We start from the raw sequence: 12,228 nt of genomic DNA on the forward strand, positions 1-12,228 counted from the left end.
TCGGAGGCAAGCGCATTTGCAATTCCTGGCTCCCACTGTAACATATCTACTTGAGCGTTTGAGATGTCTTTGAAATTAAAGCTACTTCAAACAATATGCAAATATGTGAGTAGTAAGATGCTCAAAGTCACCTTTTTTTTTTTTTTTTTTTTTTGATGACTTCAAGGATGCCTGGGGAATATCCCCCCAAAGCTTTGAATACCTGAAAAGTGGTGATGGGAACGCTACAGATCTGGGTGTTGGAGTGAGAGGTCTGTGTGCTTAGGGTCTACAGCTGAAGGCGTGGTGGCAGTGGGCTTCCCCCTCAGCCATCACTGAGCCATTTATGGGGGCCAAAGTAGCATAGGTCTTCTGAGCTTCCTGAGTTGGGCTGCAGAGAGGAAAGGGGAAGAAAAGAAGACCAATGTACAAACAGCCAGAAGGCAGACAGTGGTGATGTCAGCTTACCAACTGTGAAAAGAAAATGAAAAGAATGTATCTCTCTAATGGTGATCAGCCCAGTCCGTCTGCTCCTGGTGCCCTGTGGTGAATGCCATCACCCCATGCTCCAGTGCTGTTCTGCACAGGGTTGGAAGAGCATTTTGAGGGACTTGCTGGATGAGGTAGAGGCACTTCCTAATCCGTGTTCCCCTCTCTATCCCTGAAACCAAGAATGTAGTTTAAAAATGGGAGCCACATAGGAGGCCTGAGGAACCAGAGTTTTTGCCAATTTCATAAGGAGGGAAAGGTCTCAAATTTAAACTGGAACCCAGAGCCCTGCTCCATAACTAACACCGTTTAAGGAGAAGCCTTTGGTTGATCTTCTAAGGTCATTTTAAAACCAAAAGCTGCTACACACACATCTCTTGCAGAGGGTCTTTGGCAGGCCCTACACATCAATTCTCTCTGTACAGTAGCTTTAACTCGCTGTCATCCGAGGCGTGCTGTGTGTAACGGTGGTTTAAAAGTGAATCAGAGGAGTTGGGGATGTAGCTCAGTGATAGAGTGCTTGCCTAGCATGTATCAGGCCCTGGGTTCAATCCCAGCACTGGGGGAAAAAAAAAATGGTGAATCATAGATTTAGGATGATCCAGGGTGGCTACCATGCTGAGTGGAGAAAAAGAAAAAGGAGGTGTGAATTGACCTGAGTAGTATTGGGACCATCTATGAGTTTATTTGGTGAACCTGGAGGGTCTTTGCAAGGGAGAGCACCATTCTTTGCCAGTTATATTTCCTATAAAACTGACCGAATGAAGGTGATGAAAATGATTTGTGGCCCCTGCACTGGTTGGAAAAATATATTTAAGCATTATAGACATAGTCTTGTCCCTGAGAAAATTAACAAGTTTCTTTACCAAATTTTCTTTCCTTGTCCTCAGTGTCAACTTTTTCATTTTTTGCTTTCTTTTGAGCCAGTTCTGGTTTCCATGATTCGGTTTCCCCTCTGTCCCCCTAATCTTAGTTTTCCTGCAGGTTAAGTAATTGCAATTGCAGTGCAATAAGTAATTGTAAAGATAGTTAATTTTACTTTTTGTACATATTTTAAACTAGAATATGAGTAAAGAGAATTTGTAGAGTGAATGGGTATGGGTGGTTCATACCTTGGGCCCTATTGGGCAATAGCTTTAACATATACTGTTTCTATGATATTCAGAGATCAGAATCCCTAGATATAAATACAAATTATTTTTATTTCTTACATTAGGCCTCTGTTGAAGTTTCTTCTTTTCACTGTAATTTTTAAAACACTGGTTTCCCTTTAATGCCTGGTGAGACAAAGTTTCTGTTCTCTCTCTCTTGTCTTCCCATCCTCTTTTGATGGTTAACTCCTTCTCCTCACCTGAAAGCAGAGCTAATAAAAACTCTCCGAGCCTCTTTAGTGCTATATCTCATATTGCCCAAGAATCTTGATTTTCGTCTGGAGGTCACCTGTGGGGTCAGATGCCTCATGGTCATGAGGCATTTCAGGAGCAGTAAGAACTGTGAAAGGACCCACCATTGTCCTGGGTGTCATAAACAAGAGGCCTCTGGTTGGTGTTGACTTGTGAGCCACAGGAGTCATTGACTTTTTGACAATAATGTTGACACTGACTTGGTAACATCCTGAACAAGAGGGAGTGACTTTAATCAGTTTCTAGTTGTAACCTGCTGACCTCTTTAGTAAAAGCAAAAGCAGATCAAGCTTTGGTCTTCAGTGGAGGTGTTAGTCTCCTGTGCTCCAGGAAGGCTTGGATATAAACAAGCAGGAGGGGTGTGGGTGTGGGGGATACCATGTTGGGAGACCTAAAGCTGGGTGTTGGGTATGAGGTGTTTTGCAAGTGTGAGAACCTTAAAATGGAAAAACAGGAAATTCATGAATGTGTTCCTTTTGTGTCTTTAGTTTGAATGATAGCCATTTCAGATCCTGTGAGTTGATTATGGGAGAGTAAAATTGCTTCTATTTCTGAGCATTCAAATACATTTGAATTTTATTTTTGCTCACAAATGCTTGTATCAAGACTGAACTCTTTGACAAAAGCAACACTAACAACAGAAATGCAGAAGGAAAATTTGAGAAGCATGAATTGGCTATTTGTTCTGTTTTCTTCCCTATTGGCTGCCCCTATCAGAGACAGTAGGAATATATATATATATATATATATTCCTACAGAGACAGTAGGAATATATATATATATATAGTTTTTTTTAAATGTGAACTTAGGGAAGGACTTTAGCCAAATCAAAAGTACTTAGGAAATTAAATGTTTGACTTTCAGCCTCCCTCCATCCACAATCAAGAAGCTGAATGGTCACACTTTTAGTAGCATTGAATTAATTTTTCCCAAAGCTTGTCAAGGGAAAGTTCTGAAATCATCCTTCTCATAGGCATGTGTTTTAGGTAGGCAGTTAACTTGTCTCAGTATATCTGTGAAGTTGGTATGCAATTTAACCTAAACATTTCACTATCACAGTCACATTTCTGGGCTCTTATACCAATTCAAAATTTGGAAGGAAGGTGTCTGGAGGCGGAGCAGTATTGGGGTGATACTTAAATTCACCCATCCCTGTGGAATAGCTGTTTACTCCATCTGCTTGTCTGGTAGACATCTATCTATTTATGTAGGAAAATAAAAATGTATATTTTGAAGTTTTTTCTTTCCTGGAAATCACTAAAACTTCTGGAGATGAAAAAATATTCTCTTACTCAAAGAATTTGTCTGAAATGATCAACTTAGATTCTTTACCTTTTAAACGTTATTTAAATGATGAACAAGATTTAAAAATTCCATTATTTACTGTGAAACATCGGTTGCCCCTGGAAATCATATTTCTCATCCTGTCTCTTTATCTGTTTATGCAATGTCTCTTTCATCAGATCATTCCATTCCCGAATAGAGGCAGCTCTCCATGCCTTCCCTCTACCTGTTGAGTAACACCTGAAACCCCACCTCAGCATCCATGCTCTAATTAAGAAGTAGACTTGTGTAACAGAAGGCTGTTCTGTCTCTACATAGATCATCTCATGTGACCATCTCTACATGGCCATCTCACAGATGTACTTATTCTTCATCACAAATTAATTATAAGATATGAGAGTAGGAAGAGGCCTGCGAGATCACCAGTATTCCCACACTCCTTTTTTATTTCTTCATACTGCTCTGTCTTTAGAGTCACACAGCCTGGTAATAAGTTGTTTAATATCTGACTGTCTTAGCTACAGACTATAAACACCAGAAGAGCAGTGTCAAGAACCGATGCTGAACCTGGAGCATAGTAGGTGTTCTACAGATGTTTGAATGAGTGAACACCTTGCTGCTGTTTTCCTCCTTGAGGAAATGATATAAAATGCTTAGTTTCTGTTTCTTTCCTTTTTTTTTTTTTTTTTTTTTTTTGTCTATGGCTGTGTAACAAACTCACAATTTAGAGGCTAAGCAATATATTTGTTTATGGTTTTGAGATTTGGGCAGAACTCAGTGACCATAGCAAGAGGGTCCAGTTCCACCAAAATGGCTTATGCATGTGGCTGGCAAGCCTAGGTTTACTGTCAACTGGGAGATCTGCTCAGTTTTCTTCTTTGTGGCCTCCTCATGTAGCTGCTCAGGTTTCCTCTTAGCTGCCACGGCAGCTGGGTTCCAAGGAGGAGAACTCTTAAAATGTAGGACTGGGCTGGGGATGTGGCTCAGTGGTAGAAAGATCTCTAGCACGTGTGAAGCCCTGGTTTTGATCCTCAGCACAATAGTAACAAAAATGTAGGACTGAGACTGATTCAGGATAACTTCTATGCATTCTGCTGGTCAAAACAGCCATACACATAGTCCAGATTCAAAGAGGTAGGTAAGGAAATAGATCCCACTGCCCCAAGGGGAGTGTGAAAAAGAATTTACAGCCATTTTTAATACATTCCAGAGGCCCCAGAACGACTGAACTTTTTCGGAAACACTGGTCTCTTAATTCCCAATGTCTGGCAATAGTTTCTGTTGTTTTATTTTTATATTTTAGCTGTTTATTCAGTGGCTTGCAGTAACTAACATTTTCTAAGCTCTTCCCAGATACTGACAGGTTTAATTGTCAAAAACCTGTGACATACCTTCTGTCATACTCGGGTTACAAATACGGAAAACAGGCATAAACAAGTGAGAAAACTCATGGACACTAAACAAACTGTTAAAGCCAGGATTCGTACCCAGGTGGGCTTTTCCTCCAGCACTATTACTTAACTGTTTTCTTTAATGAGTTTCTGTTGCTGACTTTGAACTTTTAAACACTTGTTCCTAGGAGCAAGTATTCTATTTAAAAAGCCTGCTTAACTTAATCCGTATTGCAATCCTATGCAATACCTAGAGAAGTGTTTTTGATAAAAATGAAATGGATATGATCAGAGTAAAGGGATATAGTCCCTGCCATCCCCTCCAAGTGGATGGAAAACTCTAGACACTGAGTTTCTAGAGCCCTAACAACAGATCTGGCCACAAGAAATGGCATGATCCTCACCCAGCAGTGGAGAGCCTTCTTGTTTCCTTTTATTACAAGGGACATAGGGTACTAACCTTTGTCCTACCATACACTCAGGCACTTGTGGGATTTGTGCTCTGATATTTGAGGTGCCAGAATAAGGAGAATAAAGCTTTGTCTTTCAGAAGAATTAGAGCTCTCTCACCCTGCAGGCAGGACTCTGGGGTCCTGTTATAGAGGGCAGCATCACTACTGGGTCTCAGAGTGCTGATGCCAGTGAGCAAGGCCGGGGAGCCCAATGAAGTTGGCAGCCAGGGCTGTGTGGCAAGAGTGTGGCTGGCAGCCAGGTCCTGGGGAAGCACATGCTGCACATCAGTGAGGCCACGAGTCAAACCCAGGGGCAAGAAGAAGTAAACCAACCCATAGAGGTTTGCAGAGCTTGAATCAAGTAGAAGTAACAAGGAGGAGGAAATATGATAATGAGAAATGGAGATTGATCAAAGACCAGATAGTTCTCCAGGAACTGAGATCACCATGACCTGGAGCCACAGAGAGATCCTGGATTGTAAGGATGTGCTTTGTCCATTTGGGAAGCTTTGATTCCCAAGACTTATCATTCTTAAGGACGTGCCTTCTGCTACCAGTCTGAGGTGCCAGAACCCAGAGTAAGTGAGCACACTTACCTAGACCAGGGAATGTCAAGGGTGCGGTCTAGCTGCTTAAAGGTGATTTACCCCTGGCCAGTCAGAAGGAAGGCTTCCCCGATAAGACTGCTATTGGAAGACTGACTCTGCATTTGTAACAAAATTAAGTGGATGAACAAAATTTCAAATTTTGTTTTTGATCCAGAGAATCAAATTTCATAAAAGCAAGTTACATATTAAGTAATTAAGTAATCCCTAGATTCTGGGAGAGGGGTTTGTGTTGGCAAGATTACAGAATTGGGCGAGACAAAGAGACTGACTGACTCAGAAGATTGATAGATATTAGTTAGACATGGATTATAAATTATAAGTAGTTATTTTCTTGCAACCTCTCCTGGTTCACACTGGCCTAAATTCCTAGCAGTGGTATCATTTGCTCTTGAAAAAACAAGTAACCCGAATTACACAGATAAACAGAAGTTAAATTAATAGAGTAAATATTTACTGGAATCACAGAACTTCTCTGTTCTACTACTGAATGTCCTTTTTTCTCTTGCGGACTAGAAACAGCTAAAATTAGTACATAGGGGAAAGAGGACACCTTTTGGAAGGTTTGCATTATCATAAGAGTTACTCAGCTCCTAAAGCACTTTATATATGCAAATCTTAAAAGATATTCCTTAAATTCAGCAAAGATGTTAAGCCTGGAGAAAGTCCTTTAGAAAAATCCAAAACTATTGATTCTACTTGCATATAAAAAACTATAGGTTGGTTTGTTAACTTTGTAAATAAGCCATAAAATTCTGCCGGGCTGGGAAGTTTATGTGGTTGGTGAAAGGCATCTGGTGCTTTTGTTAGGGGATGTTTTGGGGCAGGCCCCCTGCCCTGAGATTTGATCAATGTTTGGAATGCATGATGGGACATGTAGGGCTAGATATGGAAAAGCATTTTAAATCAAGGAAAGGTAGTAGTGTATGTGCACATGTCAGTTAACTCCAGGATATGTGAGAAATACTTAAGCAGTTGTTAAGGGAAGAATGCCAGTGTGGAGAAAGATTGCCTTGCAGTGAGAAAAGCAATGGAGTTTTCTGAATGGTTGCCTGGGAAGAGTGGGGGTTATCTCTTGCCCTGTTTTCCTTTGGTTGTATGAACTTGTCTATAGAGTACAGGGCACACTTGGACAGTTTCTGGTTCCCTGCACCAACCTCTCCTAGCCTCTCCAGGTTAGTGTTTCATTTCTCACTTGCATTCAGAACACTTGCTCTAATGGTCCATGTGTACCCCTGCCTCTTTAGGGAAACCATGAAATCTGTAAAGGCATGTGCAGAGTACAACTGATCACTGTATTGCCAGCATCTAAGTCAGTATGTGACAGAGTAGGGCATCAGCAGACTTCAAAGTCGTGTGTTTGAACCAAATCCCAGTTGTTTACTGTGACAGATGTGTTGAATAGATAACTTTTCTATTTTAGTTAAAGTACACATTTGATGAAATCAGGTTTAGTCATTATGACTGTAACTTATTAGCTCTTCCCCATTTACTTATTTATTCAACAAATATCATGTGTGCCTTCTATGTGCCAGATGCTGTCTTAGGTCTAGGGATACAGCAACAAACAAAATTAATGTAGACTCTCTTCTAATGTACACTCTAGTGGGAACCAGACAACCCACATAGACGGATGTGTGTACTGCAGTAATGTGTGCTGTAAAGAAAAAAATATGCAAGGATTGAAGGAGGGTGGGAGGCTGTTAAAGTGGTTAGGGAAGACCTCTGTGGAGGTCTGTGCTTGAGAATTGGAAGAAATGAGGGCTAAATCCATGATTGTGGGGGGAATGATCATTTCAGGCAGAGGGAGGAGCAAGGGCCAGAATGCAGTGGTCAGAGCACACTTGGTGTTTAAGGAATGGCATAGAGCTGGTGGGCAAGGGAGGGTGGTGGAAGAGGGGTCCAAGAAAATAGTTCTGGCTGGATTACCTGCTGCTTTGTAAGCCATGGGAAAGAATCTGGAGAGTTTTGAACATAAGCCTGAATTTGTTTTTTATTCTTTCCATCATTTTTTTTTCACACTGTGGGACAGGCTAGGCTCTGAGATGCAGGCAACACACACACACACACACACACACACACACACACACACAAACAAAAGAGAGAGAAAAAGAAAGAAAAGTTGAGGAAGGTCATTTCTCAAAAGGCAATCAAATTACTTTCAGAAGATAGTAGAGTGATAAGTTGCTGAGTACTTCCCCTTTTGCTCACTCACTCCTTGAAAGCCTGCGTGTATTTCCAAACTCTCAAACTGTCATTTTCTATAATCAGAAATAATTGTTTAGGCTCTGAAAATAAACCATAATTATTTCAGGGTATTCAAGTTCTTTTTTCCCTTTAAAGGAATGATTTAAAGAACTGAGAGACATAGACACTGGCCAAGAAAGATCTAAAGGCTGTCTTGCCTTGATTGATGGTTCAGTTCTGATGGATGCTGATAATGTGAATATAAGTGGCTTCTGAATTAAGAAAACTGGACTCTGCTTTCACCATCATGTGGATCAGTTTCCTTTAACTACTAAGAATCACTACCTTTTTTTTTGTTTTAATGAAACTTAGTATCAGTTTATTGATTTATAACAAGTATAGCTCTAAGGAGACTGGAATACTGCTGGTACTTTTTTTTCTATTAAAAAGCTACTTGATGGTCAGAGCATGACCAGAAAGTTGCCTGGAAAACATGGAATCAGACAAGATGCTTCTATTGGGTCATACTACTATGATTATCTTTGACCAGATTTTAACTTGTCTAAACCTTTTGTGTGACTGATGAGGAAACCGAGACCTCAAGAAAGCTAACTAGTGGCAGAGGGGAAAATGTAGAACCCAGATTTGAATTGTTTTAATTCTCAGGGATTTTTTTTCCTTTTCTGCCTCAACTTCCTCTGTTCCTGTGTCACAGGATATTTATGTGATAGTATGTGTTTTGTCATATTCTTTAATTATTTTAAGAGGAGACATTCTAATTTTTTTGGTAAATCTTGTCTACATATGACATTATTATAGCTCCTACTATTAAAATATTAGAAGAGGAGCTGGGTTTGTGGCCCAGTGACAGAGCACTTGCCTAGCTTATGTGAGTCACTGTATTAGGTTATCAGCATCACATATAATAAAGATCCATTGACAACTAAAAAAATATTTTAAAAAAAGTTAGAAGAATTTATTTTTAGCTCTATGGTGTTTGGAGCATTATAGTTATCTGCTCTCAGTGGGTTTTTACTGGCAAAGATTGTTTGTTGGGGCTTAGCAGGTCTGCAAATCCGAAAGAGCAGTTGCATTCTATTTTGGGGAATAATGAGATGGGCTGACAGTTTGGCTGGTCTGTCAGCTGCTGTGTATTTATTGACAGTACATGACTTGGTCAAACTTCTCATGCTTTTTTTTTTTTTTTCCCCCTGGAAAAATACACATAACAAAATTTAATCTTTTAAATATTTTTTGCATGTGTGTGATGCTGGGGATTGAACCCAGGGCCTCTCATATGCTAGGCAAGTGCTTGGCCACTGAGCCCCTTTCCCAGGGCAGACATTTTAACCATGGTATTATGCATATTCACTTGTGATAAGTCATCACTACCATCTTCTCCAGAACGTTCTCATTTCTCCAACAGAAACTTTGTACCCACTAAATAATAACTCTCCTCTACCTGTTCTGACAACTAGCATTTGCATTTTCTGTCTCTATGAATTTGACTATGCTAGATAACTCATAAGTAGAATCACAGTATTTATTCTTTTATGATTAGATTATTTCACTTAGCATTGTGCCTTCCAGATTCATCCATGTTGTAGCATGTCAGAATTAGCTTCCTTTTTAAAGCTGAGTAATATTCCATTGTATATCAAATTTTGTTTATCCGTTCATCCATTGATGGACATTTGGGTTGTTTTCAACTTTTGAATAATGCTGCAATGGACATGTACAAATATCTGTCAGAATCTCTGCTTTTACATATAATTGTGTGTGTGTGTGTGTGAATATATATATATATATATATATATATATTCTGAATATATATATATATTCAGAAGTGGAATTGCTGGATCATGTGGTAGTTCTATTTTTTTTTTTAAGGAATTACTGTGTTGTTTTCTGTAATGGTTGCACAATTTACCCATAATACATAAGGGTTCCTTGTTTCTTGTACCTCCTTGCCAACTCTTTTTCCTTGCTTGTTTTTGCAGTGCTGGGAATTGAACTCAGGGCTGAGGGCATGCTAGGTGAGTGCTCTGCTACTGAGCCACATCCCCAGTCCTCATTTTGGTTTTAGAGACAGGATCTTGCTTTGTTGCCCAGAGTGGTCTCAAACTTCTGTACTTAAGTGACCCTTCTGTCTTAGTTTCCTAAATGCTGGGACTATAAGTCAGGCTGGACCATTCAATTCAACCTGACTTGTTAGTTAAAAATAAATAGATAAAATTAGCCCTCCTAACGAGTGTGAAGTGGTATCTCATTGGGACTTTGATTGCTTTTCCCTGATTAACGGTGTTGATCTTTTCATGTGTTTATTGGCCATATTTATATTTTCAGAGAAACGTCTATTCAAGTCCTTTGTTCATTTTTAATTGCTTCCCCCCCCATTTAATAGGAGTTTTTTTGTATTCTGGATATCGGCCCTTTGCCCCATATCCCTCTTGTCTTTTGTGCATGTCTGATTTTCTGTGTTGCGTTTTGCATAGCACTCGCTCTTTAGTATTTCTAGATGAAGTGACTGAAAACTAGGCCTGAGAGTGAGCTGCTTCTCCATAGAAAACAAATGTTCTGTGCCCAAATGCAGGAGGCTCCTCCTAGCTCCCCAGGAATAAGTAACTTTCTGAAGCAGGTGGGGCCAGGTTTTCCCAGGCCAACACTTGGCAGCTCTACTTGTAGAAAGAGTAGTTGGTCTGTAGTAACCTTAGGTAAGCACAGAGTTAAGAATGAGTCCCGTGACCTGTAAAGAGGTATGTTTTCCCACTCCATACTGTGATTTCACAGTCCTTAAAGAGGAATTCTAGGAGAGAGCTTTAGCAAGTGGGGCCTGTGGAGAGTAGCCAGGAAGTCTGAGGCTGGTCTGTTAGATTAGATAACTATTACTTTATTTCTTGGTGCTGTGAATCTAATCCTGGTTAAACCAGAATCTAATTTACTTTCATGCTTGATTGGGAGCACTTCTGATGGAGTGCTGGGCTGTGAGTGAGCATCACACTGGAGTCTGTGGGAATGCGATGGCCCAGTGGTGACTGGCTGTGTCCAGGCTGATGATTCACAGGGCATCGAGAACAAGGAGGGGAAATTCGGTGAGTCGGACTCCAGAACTGGAGGATTTTTAATTTCCTACATAGAATGGGTAGATTTAAACCCAGACTTGGGATACTCTTTTTTTTGGTATGCCCTGATGTTAGCAAGAGACTGAAAACAGTATGCCTTCCGGTGGGATTGATAGAGCTGCTTCCCAGACAGCCTCTCGTTTTGTGTTTCTGAGCTGCTTATGAAATACTGTCTGGACACAGGTGTAATTACTGCGGAAGAAAGTGTCTGATGCTGATAAAGCTGCCTTCAAACCCTTTAATTCCCCAAGTGTCAAAGATGGGGCGTCTTTGTCATTCAAACGTCCTCAGTTAGCCACGATGACATTGGGGTCAGGATAATATGTTGAACAACTAAGAAAGGCCTCTTTTTTTTAGCCACCCTAACTAACTTCTTTACTGGGTCATGTTACCTCAGTTTCTTTCTCTGTAAAACTATGTGTTTGTAAAGTTGTAGTCTCTGAAATCATAACTCTGCCACTTCCTAGCTAGGCAATCTGGGGAAAGTTACTTTTCAGGGCTGCACATTCCCTGTTATAAAGTAATGATAATAAGAGTACATGCCCCAGACAAACCTTGCAAAGATCAGTGACATAACCATGTAATACTTACTGCAGTGCCTGGTAAATATATGGTTATTGTCAACTCTTGTTGCTGTTATAATAATGATGGTAATACTGTGTTTACTGCAGTGCTTGCTTGCTAGAGCCAGAGGTGCCAAGTGGAAAGGAAGCACTTGATAAACAGAAGCATTAGTAGTTGTAGCTTGCGAGTACTGAAATAACGTAAAAGAAGTTCTGTCATGAGAACAATATCCAGGAATCCTGAGAGTGTTGCAGGCTGCAGCTGTTTTTCTCCTCTTTTAACATTCACGCCAAAAGCTCATGACCTGGGAAAGTGTTTATCCAAATAACAGCAAGTCTTAGAAAAGAAAGGTGTCTGTTTTCTTTTTTGGATTTCCCAGAGCCAGAATGTTAATGAGTTAATAAACTAATTGCTTTTAAGTTTTGATTATGAACTTTATTCCAATTTTGTCCCAGTTAGTGTTTTTTATCCCTCTTGTGCCCAGAAACTGCCCCAAGGATAACCACCATGGCTGGGGGCTCTGCATGGGTGAGAGAAGGCGTTGCAAGCTGCCCATGTCTGGCATGAGGACATATAGCCATGAAACAGAGGGTCTTCATGCATTGCAAAACCATTTCATTCACGTAAATAAAGTTTTATCAGTGATGCAGTCTTTGAACTCCCTTGTAAGTCTCAGTCTGTTAACTGGAAGAGTACGGTTGGGAGGTTGGGAGCTTTGCTTTGGACTGGCAGGAGGAAGCACCTCAGGGAGA

At 40.4% G+C, this 12,228-nt stretch overlaps 1 protein-coding gene across 2 annotated transcripts in view; it reads left to right on the forward strand.

Annotated features, from left to right (window-relative positions):
• Mcc (MCC regulator of WNT signaling pathway) overlaps positions 1-12,228 on the forward strand; it is a 463,169-nt gene that overhangs the window by 203,347 nt on the left and 247,594 nt on the right. The gene's annotated exons all lie outside the window — the stretch shown is intronic.

The sequence above is a fragment of the Sciurus carolinensis genome, chromosome 6 (genome assembly GCF_902686445.1).
Source record: "Sciurus carolinensis chromosome 6, mSciCar1.2, whole genome shotgun sequence".
Taxonomy (NCBI): Eukaryota; Metazoa; Chordata; class Mammalia; order Rodentia; family Sciuridae; genus Sciurus; species Sciurus carolinensis.